Source organism: Rhinolophus sinicus, linkage group LG03 (genome assembly GCF_036562045.2).
Source record: "Rhinolophus sinicus isolate RSC01 linkage group LG03, ASM3656204v1, whole genome shotgun sequence".
In the NCBI taxonomy this organism is placed as follows: Eukaryota; Metazoa; Chordata; class Mammalia; order Chiroptera; family Rhinolophidae; genus Rhinolophus; species Rhinolophus sinicus.
The window spans coordinates 174043571-174055844 of NC_133753.1; positions in this window are offsets into that span (position 1 = coordinate 174043571).

Here is a 12274-nt window from a genome sequence, read left to right on the forward strand (position 1 = left end):
GAGAGTAGTCTTGGGTGGCCACAAAGGGTACATATAGATTTCTTCACCCTCCCGCCAGACTCTTAAGAGATTATATAGAGGCCTTAATGGGATTCAGTCAAGTCTACAGTCTTCATGGTCTCAGTTACACGTTACTCTCTCAAGACAGCATCCTTTGAAGTGGCTCCTGATACGGGAACAATGGAACATACATCCCAAGACCAGGGGAAGCGAGGAGCCCCTGATTGCCTGGGTCCAGTTGTCAGGTCAGCCAGGGATCACATCATCTCACTGACCTCCTCCAACAGGTGCCTACATAAAATTCATTTCTTATGTGCACCATTCTAATTTCTTAACCTTTTCCTTCCTAGAATCTAGTTGCTATGGCACTTGTAAATTTCTGAACGTACTCAGGATGGTGGGTTGAGTAGCATCCTCCAAAAGTTCATGTTCATTCAGAATCTCAGACTATGACCCTGTTTGGAAATACTGTTTTTGCAGACTTTAAATCAAGTTAAGATGAGGTCATATTGGATTAGTCCAATGACTGCTATCCTTACAGGAAGAGGAAAATTTGGACACAGACACCCAGGAGGAATACCATGTGACTACTGAGGCAGAGATTGGAGTTATTCTGCCTCAAGCCAAGGAATGCCAAGACTGGTGGCAACCAGCAGAAGCTAGGAGAAGATACGGAACACATTCTCCCTCTGAGCCCCTAAGAAAGAATTCACCCTGCCTACACTTTGATTTTAGACTTTTGGGCTCTAGAACTGTGAGTGAAACAATTTCTGTCATTTTAAGCCACTAAAATTGTGGCAATTTGTTACAGCAGCTCTAGCAAACTAGTACATAAATATGTATGTGATACATATTCTAAAGGGTAGTTTTTAAAATTAGCCTGAAAATAGCTGAAATGAAAAAGATGAAAAATATCAACATCTTATTAAGCTAAAGGCTGAGATACCCTTCCTTGCTTATCAGTGACAAGATTATATTGAGAAAGCATATATTTATTCTGCTTCACTTGACACTCCTCCCTAATGTTCTCTCTTCCTTTTGATTTTGGTAGCACAACTCTCTCCACTTTCCCCCACTTGCCTGACTTCCCTCCTTGTCACCATCTTGGGCTTCTTGTTTCCACTTGTCCCTCAGATGTTGGTGTGACCCAGGGCTCCAACCTTGACATTCTCTAAATCCATGGTCTCCCAAATGAACACATCCATGCTCCTGATTTCAATTATCACTTGTGCACTGATAACCCTGGAGTCTTCCTTTCCATTGCAATTATAGCATCTAAACTCTAGACCAACTTATTTGTGCATCAAAATCAGTATGTCCAAGTTGAAACTCTTTACTTTTCTCCATTTGATTTTCTTAAGTGAGTGGGACAACCTTTAATTTAGATACCAAATCAAAAAACTTGGGAATGATTATTGATCTATCTTCCCTCATCCTCCATCTTTTAACAGAAAGTCTCCTATATGTATTATGGGGAAGCATGAGTGGAAAGTACGCTTATTCTATCCAACTTCTCAGAGGAAACATAGTTCTTCTATAACTGTCATTATAGGTATAATATAGCTATATGAAATCAGCTATGTAAATTGTGAAATCTGGTTATGATTCTATTCAGCTACTATAAATTAGTTACATATTTGGCAGTATTTGGTAACCAAACTGATGGAGTTTGAAGGAATTGGGAGTTTTCTGAAGAAAGTGGCTTCATCAAGTAAGCAATAGATGATGACGTACAATCAACTTCATGGATAAGACTTCTCTGTTTTTTGGCGTATTATTACATTTGATATTTTAAAGATTCACTTTTAGGTCTTAAAGCATGCTGCTGTGGTTATGCTTGGTGGTGGTACTGGCATTATTTCTAAGAAAACTTCATGAAATTAAAACGTTATTTTGTAAATGTATTCTTGTATTGTGAAAAACTAAAGAGGCCTTCTGAAAATTTTTAATCTAAAATATATCATAAAACTGGATTCATTCAGAGACATCTATCACTTCCAAATTATCCAAAAAATAAAAATAAAAAAGGGAGTCAGCAATTGCTGAATATTAGAAGGCCACATGAAACTTTTACATTTTGTGATTTCAGGGGATTTCTTCTATGAATTGCTTTTTTTTTTTCTCTCCAATATCTGTTAAGGGAATTTAAGTGAGGAATAACATCATCCTTAATAGTTCCAAAGAAGTCTTTTGCTTGAACTAGATGTTACTTGAAGATTGATTGATTCTACACATTCTTCCCTCTCCTGGATGTTGTAATTGTATTCACAACCTGTTCCAGAAATCAGACAATGGGAAGAACTTTTTTGGATCTTTTACTTTTTTCCTCCCCATGGGCTTTAGGAAGAATGCTGAATATGTGTTTCTTTTATTCTCTTGGCCTATAGTTATGAGAATTAATAAATATGAATGCAATGGTTAATGCTAAAGAATAGAACATTAATACAATGAGGGGGAAAGTACTTTGGGGAAGAATTAGATGGGAATTTTGGGGACTTTTGAAAACTATTTGCTAAGCTTGACCTAAATTGTTTATAGCTGTATTTATATTTAAACATCTCTTACAAAAGCACGTAGTTGGGACTCTTTTAAAACTTCATTCTGACAATCTCTGCATTTTAATGTGATAGAGAGTGTTTAGCACACTTACATTCAAGGCAATTATTGGTATAGCATTTTACTATATGTTTTCTGTTTTGGTCTCGCTTTTTTGTTGTTCTTCTTCTATTTCTCCTTTTCTTCCTTCTTTTACATTATATAAATATTTTTTTTTTGAAATTTCATTTTAATTTGCCGTTTGGTGTTTTGATATTACTCTTTGCAGGATTTTTTATCTGCTCTATGATTACAATATATATCCTTAATTTTTACTGTTTATTTGTCCTTCAATTTCCTCTGAACTTTCTTCAAATGCCAAAAACAAAATTTATTTGAGAGAGTTACAGTTATCTTTCTCATTCCATTTGTCCTTAAATTAATTTTATCTAGATTGAAATGAAAGCTTCCTAAAGGCACTCACTTTTATCTTCAGTCTTAGCTTCCTAAATGTAGCCTCTTTCATCCAGTTCTAACACAACAGCAATTATTTTGTCCATTATCAAATATTATCAAATGATGCTTAGTCACTTTGGAATAATGCTCAGGTAATTGCCATACTCCCAAGGCTTTTTGTGGGGAACAGGCCAGGGAGAAAATGTTCAATCAAATTCAACACAGAATAACCAAGCTAAACTAGAATAAGATGAAACATCCAAGAAGGAGAGAAATGTTATTAAATCAATGTTATTAGATATTTTTTAAAAATATAGTTATGAAAAATATAGCTCACGTAAAATATTATATGAGTTTGAAGGGTATACTATAGTTGTTCAACATTTATATACCTAAAGAAAACCACCATGATAAGTCCAGCAACCATCTGACATTGTACCACGCTATCACAATATTATTGACTATATGCCCCATGCTGTATGTTACATCCCCATGACTTATTTGTTTTATACTTGGAAATTTGGACCACTTATTGCCCTTCATGTTTGCCCCTTGCTTTTTAATTTTCCAGTTACAGTAGACATTAAATATTATTTTATATTAAATTTTGGGGTACAGCATAGTGGTTAGACATTTATATAATTTAAGAAGTGATATCCCTGACTAGTCTAGTACCCACCTGGCATTATACATAGTTATTGCCATATCATTGACATTGACTGTATTCTCTATGCTTTACTTAAATTTCCATGACTATTTTTTAACTACAGATTTGTATTTTTTAATCTCTTCATCTTTTTTACCCTGGCCCCAAACCCCCTCCCATCTATCACCCCAATAAATCTAGTACCTGTCTGATATGATACATAGTTATTACAGTATTATTGACTATATTCCTTATGCTATGTCTTATATCCCTATGACTACTTTGTAACAACCAGTTAGTACTTCTTAATCCCTTCCCCTTTTTTCACCCACACTCCCAACCCCCCACCTGGTACCGTCAAAATATTCTCTGTATCTCTGAGTTTGTTTCTGATTTGTTTGTTTGTTTATTTTGTTCTTTAGATTCCACATACAAGCAAAATCACATTGCATCTGTCTTTCTCTGTCTGACATACTCCACTCAGCACAATACCCTCCAGGTCCGTCCATGCCACTGCAGATGGCAAGAACCCATTTCCTTCCAGGGAGCAAAATTCCATTGTATATAGGTACCACCTCCTCTTTATCCATTCTTACATTGATGGGCACCCAAGCTGCCTCCACATCATGGCCATTGTAAACTATGCTTCAATGACTATATGGATGCACATGTCCCCTTAAAGTAGCGTTTGGGGTTTCTTTGGATAAATACCCAGACGACGGATTACTGGCTCCTTCTTTGTCTCTTGTTATAGCCTTTGTTTTAAAGTCTGGTATAAGTATGGATACCCAGGTTTTCTTTCTTTCTTTTTTTTTTTCATTTCCATTTTCATGAAATATCTTTTTCCATCTCTTTACTTTCCATCTCTGCATGTGTCTTTCAATCTGAAGTGATTCTCTTGTAGACAGCATATGTAAGCGTTTTGTTTTCTTATCCATTCAGCTCTCTTCTGTCTTTGGCATGAGCATTTAATCCATTCACGTTGAAAGTAATTGTTAGCCATTTTATTATTCATATTTTTTATCCTCCCCCCCCCCCCATCTTAAAGAAGTCCCTCTCAGATTCCTTGATATACTGGTTTGGTGGTGATGAACTCCTTTACCTTTTTCTTGTCTGGGAAGCACTTTATCTGTCTTTTGATTTTAAATTATAGCCTTGCTGAGTAGAGTACACTTGGTTGTAGTTTCTTGATTTTCATCACGTTGACTATTTTGTGCCAATCCTTCTGGCCTGCAAAGTTTCTGTTGAGAAATCAGCTGACAATCTTATGGGAGCTCCCTTATAAGATACTAGTTGCCTTTCTCTTGCTGCTTTTAGAGTTCTCTCTTTGTCTTCAATTATAATGTGTCTTGGTGTGAGCCTGTTTGGGTTTGTCTTGTTTGGGATCTCTGCACTTTTAGGGCTTGTATGTCTATTTCCTTCACCAGGTTAAGAAAGTTTTCAGTTGCTATTTTTTCAAATAGGTTCTCAATCTCTTGCTTTCTCTCTTCTCTTTCTGGTACCCCTATGATGAGAATGTTGTTACGCTTGATATTGTCCCAGAGGTCTCTTAAACTCTTCTCATTGTTTTGGATTCATTTTTCTTTTTGCTGTTCTGATTGGGTGTTTTCTGCTACCTTATCTTCCCAATCACTGATTAGATCCTCTGCTTCATCTAGTCTGCTGGTGATTCCTTCTAGTGCATTCTTCATTTCAGTGATTGCATTTTTCACATCTGACCGGTTCTTTTATGTTTCTATGTCCTTTTTTTATGCTTGCTATCCCTTTATTGAAGTTCTCACTAAATTCCTTAAGCATCCTTACAAACATTGTTTGAACTCTGTCTCTACTTGGTTGCTTGCCTCCATTTTGTTTAGTTCTTTTTCTGGAGTTTTCTCTTGTTCTTTCATTTGGGATGTATTTCTTTGTTTCCTCATTTTGGCTGCTTCTCTGTGTTTGTTTCTATGTATTAGACAAATCTAATATGTCTCACAGTCTTGGCTGGTTGGTCTTCTGTACTAGGTGACCTGTGGGGCCCTGGCACAGTCTCCCTGGTCACCTGCTCCAGGTGCTCCAGCAGTGTCCCTTGTATGGGTTGTGTGTGCCTCCTGTTATAGTTGAGCCTTGATTATTCTTGGCACATCAGTGGGTGGGATTGACCCTTAGGCTGATTCTCTATGGTATTTGGCCATGTCCACAGCTTAAGGGCTGCTGTCTAGGAGGGTTACCCCACTGAGTGGGATTTGACCCAGCAGACTGGTACCTGTTGAGACTGCCCTTTGTGTGTGCCACTTGGGGCTAATTGGGCAGGGCTCTGCTGTGGTCTGAAGCCAACCTCCAAGTATGTTGGTTCTGGGGCTTCTTAGGGGGATCAGTAGTGCAGGCCCAGGTCACCCACTGCCTCTGACCGGCCGTGGACTATCTAGTAGGAGCTACAAAGTGATCTGTGGTTTGTTTTTGTTTTTTGTTGCCTGTGCTAAACCCGAAGGCACGAGGGAGAGGCCATGCTGTGAATTGAGGATGTCTGCCACCAGTACCAGCTCTGCAAAATGCCAGGACACCCTGAGTCCTACTTCCACCTGCCTGCTTCCTTAAAGTTCATCCACTGATAAAGCCTCATGTGGTAGGTGAGTTTCTTGAGGCAGGGTCTCAGGGAGTTACTACAGTGGAAAGGTTAATATAGACTCTGGTTTGGTGCAGGTGTTGAGCCTGGAGCTACTCAGTAGAAGTCTCAGAACAAGTTGAGGCCAGTCATCACCCACCTGGAGCCCATGAACTCTGATAGTTTTTCAAGAAAGAGTGCAATGCGGGCAGGACTGGCTGCTCATGGAGAAAGTTGAGGAAGTTGGGTCCAGCGGGGTCTCAGTCAGTCAGCAGAGTGGAGCAGTGGAGCTCACCAGACCAATCAGATTCAAATTTGTCCGTAAGCATAGTCGGAGGGCTCGACATATTAAAGATGGCCACCGCCTGCCAGCTGCAGGAGGAGGAACCCTCACAGGAAAAATGGGACTGTCATCCAGCCCTGGTCTCGGAGCCACACACCTCAGTCTGTTCCCCATATGCCTCTGACACCCCTGAGTCACCATCCCACCTCTGGAGCCCAAGGTGAGTGCCTGCAAGCGACTGAGTCCGTGCACAGGCCTTTTAAGAGGATATTTGGGTTTCCCACAGCTTTCTGTCCCACCCAGATGGTTGGAATCCCCACTGTTTTTCACAGGCAGATTTTGTGGGGTCTCCTCTTCCCGTCACCAGTACTCGGGGCTGGGGAGCCTGCAGTGGGGCTAGGGTTCTTCGCTTCTCCGGGGGAAACCTCTGTGGCCAAGGTATCCCTCCCAATTTTCATCTGCCACGCAGAGACACAATGGGACCACAATGTTTCGCGTCTCCGCGCCTCATGTAAGTCTTGTTGTGGCTCATCTTTATATCTGTAGTTATAAAACTTCTGTTCAGCCAGGCTTCAGATGGTTCTCCAGGTTGATTGTTCTATAATTTAGTTGTAATTTTAATGTGTTCAGGAAACAGGAACAGTGTTTATCAATTTCTCCATCTTGGGTCTCTTCCCAATGTTATTAGATGTTGTAGCAAAAATAATGTAAGAACTGTCTTTCTAGAATTGATTGGAACATGCCTAAAGTTGTGTAAATGTTTTAAAAGGGGATGACAATAGACAATTTCTTTTGAAAATCCCCCCTGTTCTTAAAAAAGAAAAAGAATATTCACTTGGCTCAAAATTTAGGCTCACAAACATTCAGAAGTGTTAAGTTATAATACACATACACAAATCCTTATGAAAAAACACTGTGGGTGCAATATATAGATGATGTATTATAGAAATGTACACTTGAAACCTATATAATTTTGCTAACCGATATCACCCTAATACATTTAGAAATTTATTAAAAAAACATTGTGGAGGAAAGGGGGAGATGGTAGGGGAAAAAAGAACATTATTTGTAATAGCAACAAACCAGAGATTTAATAGAAGACTGAAAACTCTTTATGATTCATCTTTTGAAAAGAAGGACGGTTCTCTGTGTGTGCTGGTATGGAAGTATGTCCAACATGTATCATTAAGTAAAAAATGTAAGAGTCAGAAATGTGTATTTGGTACGTCTGTGCATCTTTGTAATTTGTTAATGTTTATGGGCTATACACATAGGCCTGTTTTGAGTAGGATTATAAGAAGTTGGTAACTGTGGTTGTTCTTCGGGAGAAGGTCTAAGAATGAAAGGTGCTGTAAGGGAGACTTGTTTTTATTTTAGACCTATCTGTGCAGGTTAGTTTTTTGTAATGGGTTTTTATTTTTTAAAAGTAATATTGTTTAAAAAAAATCAAAGAATGCCTTACTTGATTCAGAAGGGACCTCATCTGCTATTTATTTATTTTGGTTATACTCAATTTTTGATAAATTGTCATTTCTCTAAGGCTATAGAAGAAACAAAATTAATTGTCTCTGGGGAAGAGAACTGGTGCTCGCTTCGGCAGCTCATATACTAAAATTGGGACGAGAACTAGGTGACTGAGGGGCAGAGGGAAGAGTTTTAACTCTACCCTTTCTAATCTTTTGAATTTTTATTCATATAAATATACTATTTTGTTAAAAATAAATAAATACTTACCCTCATCTGCCCTGATAATTAACAGCAACAAAATGAGACACTGATCTGAAGTGTTGTCTGTATGGGCAAAACTTGTGACCTAGTAGGCTTCCTCTGGCCTGAACAGGCAGACTTCCGGTTCCAAGGTGTCTGCATTGAGATGCTGGCCGTGCAGCAGCAGACTGAGAATTCCGGCTCCTGGCACCTATCAACAGTTTAGAAGTCGGCCTCTTAGAGTTGAGGGAACCGGAGCCCCTAACCCACAAGGGGCTGGGTAGGGCCACATACCCCCCCCCATGGGGAAGCGGGAGACCTGTTCCAGGCAGTCCATTGCCAGACAAGCTCAGCCTCATCGATCAACCTTCAGACGATTTTGCTTGTCTCTTAACACACTTTCTCGTTTTTTAAAAATAGCTCTCTGCGGAAAACTATAAAATTATACCAAAATATAAAGAAGAAAATAACTATCTGCTTAGTTAAAATAGCGAGAAAAAACAACCTCACACCTCTTACTTATTTTAGCAACATAATGGGCAATAACCAAAATGTTGCTATTACAATAATGGAAAGTTGGGAACAACTTGCAGGTCTTATATGTGCTTCTTTTCCTTAAGGCATCACTGGGCTATGCTCAGGAACACGCAGAGGTTTGTTTTTCACTCAGGGTGAAGTCTGGTGCCAAGTGGATGCTCTTTCCTCTTCCGAGTGGTGACTCAAAGATGGAGGCTGCTTCTGTATTGTAGCCATGCCATCTGGAACACCTGGCTTCCAGAGCTGCTGCAGCAGCAGAAGAGAGGGTAGAGGCATGATGTGGGTTGGCTTTAAGGCCAGGGCCAGTCACTTGCACTCATATTCCACTGGCTGGAACTCAGTCACGTGGTCCTAGCCAAACTGCAAGGGAGGCTGGGAAATGGAAGCATCCTATGGGCTCAGCAAGAGGAAATAAGTAGCATGAAGGCATAAAGATATGTAGGGGCACAGAAGGAAGTTTGTTAATAAATCATGATATATATTTATAATGGAATATCATTCAGTCGTTGAAAACCAGGTTTCAAAGAGTATTTAATGATGGGAAAATGCCGAAGATAAGTGAAAGAGCAAGATACAGACTCTTATGTTCTAATTTTGGAAAAACATAATACTCATACATGTATATGTGTGCTTATGAATGTAGACTAGAAGGAAATAGAAACTATGTATTTGTGGTTATCTCTAAATTGTAGGGTTGTAAGTCATTTTTGATACTTTTGAAGAAATTGCTAATTTTCTTCAATGATCCCATATTTCTTTTAAAAGAAATGTGTATTATCTGAAAACAAGTTTTTTAAAGTGGAAATGAAATCATCAGATCCTATGAAACCAGAGCTAACACTTTAAATTCCTTTATATGTTGTTACAGACTATGAATATGAAGTTATGCTAATAAGCTTTTTTTTTTTTTTAATCAGCTCTAGTGCTTGTTTTTCCTAATAGCACAGATGCTAGCCAAATACCCTATTTTACACATTGTGGTCAGAATCATGCATTAGAGTTATTCCTTTGGGAAGGAGAAGCCAAGTCTGAAACCTCTGTTTGTCAGTTATAACACTTGTTGAATAGTATACATTTTACTGAACAGTGTCTGTAAGAAAACCACATCTGTCTCTTCAGGAAGTTTTACTCTAAAGCAAACAGTACTAACATATCGGCAGATTCAGGCCCAAAACTAGGAGAAGAGAGCATTCACACAATTGAATAGTGAACACTGTCCTGGTAAGAAGGCAGCCACAGTGTTTGGAAGAGAATTAGGGCTGAGCCGAGGTGGTTGGCTATTCTGGTAGGAAAGGGCTAGATGGAAACCATATTTTCCTTAAACAGGGAGACTTTATGGATTAAAAATTAAATACATCAGTTATTAATATTCATATAGGGCAAAGATTATTGACAGGATAGGAGCAGACAAAATACAGGTGCTCATTAAAACCATGTATATGTTTTTTCAATCCATTGTGTTAGTCAAGTTGACAAGCTTGATCAAGTCCAATGTTAATGAGGGTGTGGCTCCACAGTTGGTTCTCAGATGTTGTTGGGAGGAGTTTAAATTAGTCAGCCTTTATATTACCCCGATTTTAAAATGTGTTTACGTTGATGGAGAAATTGGGCTTCTAAGAAGTCCCTTTGCCTCTGGGTAACTCCTTCGGCAGAAATAAAGTGAGTGGGTGAACAAGGCGTCTGCTGCCTTGCTGTCCACCTTCATATTCTAATCTGTAAGACAGAACTATCCTCAATCCCTCAGCTGGCCTGGAAAGGTCCAAAGCGGCTCGCTCAAGCTGTCAGCTCACAGCAAGACCCCTGTCTAGAGAGACCCTAAAGAGCCCTCTAGTGGCCAGTTTTTAAAGAACAGTCTCCTAGAATTTTCAAATCTTCCCACCAAGGTGCCAAAAGGCAAGTCTGACATCACAGGGCATTGATTCTTGGCTACACAATCACCCCACCCCCCAGGTTTTGATACTGGCCAGAAACAGCCCTCAGGCTCAGGTTTGCCTAAAATGAAATCTGAGTGTTCCCTGGGTGGTGCAACCCCAAATTCCTTCCTACCAGTGTGCCAATGCAGAGAGCCAAAGAACATGACAAAATCACCAAAGATGTTGTCTTGTGTGGATCCCCTCCCCATAAAGCACAGGGACACACTCGTGAAGCAATTCCATGGAGCAACTTAGGTTTTCAATTATTGCTTTCTTGAAAATAGGCAAATTAATTTTTTAAACGGCCTTGAATTAGACAAGATTGAGCAAATAAGGAAAAGGTTACAGTGATAGGAAAGAATGGGGGGAAGGAGGTGAGAAAGAGCAACATTAATAGTTGCAGAGTGCTTTTTGTGTGTCATGTATCACAGCTGCCACATGTGCTAGTGTAATGTGCTGGGCCACCCACAACTCTTACGCACCTCTGTGCACATTAACAAAATAGGGGTGCAGGGCTTGGCAGAGAGAGAGAGCCTTTATGTGAAGCCAAAAATGCCCCATTCTCAGGTATATGTACCTGCTTGCTGAGAAACACAACTTGGCAAGAGAAGGCGACTTGAGTTTAATTCCCACTCACCCCCACCTTGTTGGCTGAGCACCTTGGTGGAATACACTAACTGCAGTCTTGAGTTTTTGTAATGTCAAAGGCGCCCAGCCAAGGGAAAGAGTGAGGGCTGAAATCTAACCTTGCTCTGCTGGCCAAGCCCCAAGCCTCATGTCAATGGAGAGGGGTCACCCTTGTGTAATAGGTATGTGTTACTGTGTTATTGGCCCTCGGTCTATCTTGTGTCATCCTCTAATGACCTGGTAAGGTAGGTAGAGGTAGATTTACTGTGAAGCTAATGACACTGACTTTTCCAAGATCCAGGGAGTGGCCCAAGCATGCATTTGCATGGTCATATTTTGTCCTAAAATTGGCAAAAGTAAAATAATTTAAATGTAATCACTTAAAACTATTGTCATAACAACTTTTCGAGGCAAGTATAATTATTATCTCCATTTTATAACTGAGACACAGAAAGGTTAGGCAGCATTACTATTCAGTGGACATCCCTGGATTTGCTGCAAGCTAATTGACACCAATGCCAAAAGATCATGGAGAATATGTATGCTTCCAACAGGACAACGCTTCCAGGAGAATTCTACCAGGTGCTGTTCATTCTTGCCCCAGATTCTCCAGAATTTGTGTGACGCCAAAAATGACAAGCATCTTTAGGTGTTCTAGTCAGAGGAGACAGATAAGAGGCAGAGAGCAAATTGCGGAGGTCAGACCACAAAGATGCAGTGGTTATTGTGAAGCCAGTCCAAAACAGAGCTTGTGGCCATTGTATTATTTAAGGTCCAGTCTAAAAGAAAACATAGTGTTTTACTTAAAACCTAAATTTACATGAATTTAACAGCCTAGAGATGAACAGTCTGGGTGTAGAGGGCAGCTGTAGCATGCTAAGTACATGACTTCTAAGAGTGCTCTAACCATCACCTTTCTTTACCCAGAAGGAAAGGGCAGTGAGACGTAATCACATGGTCAAATCTAGCTGCCTGAGAAGCTGAGAAAT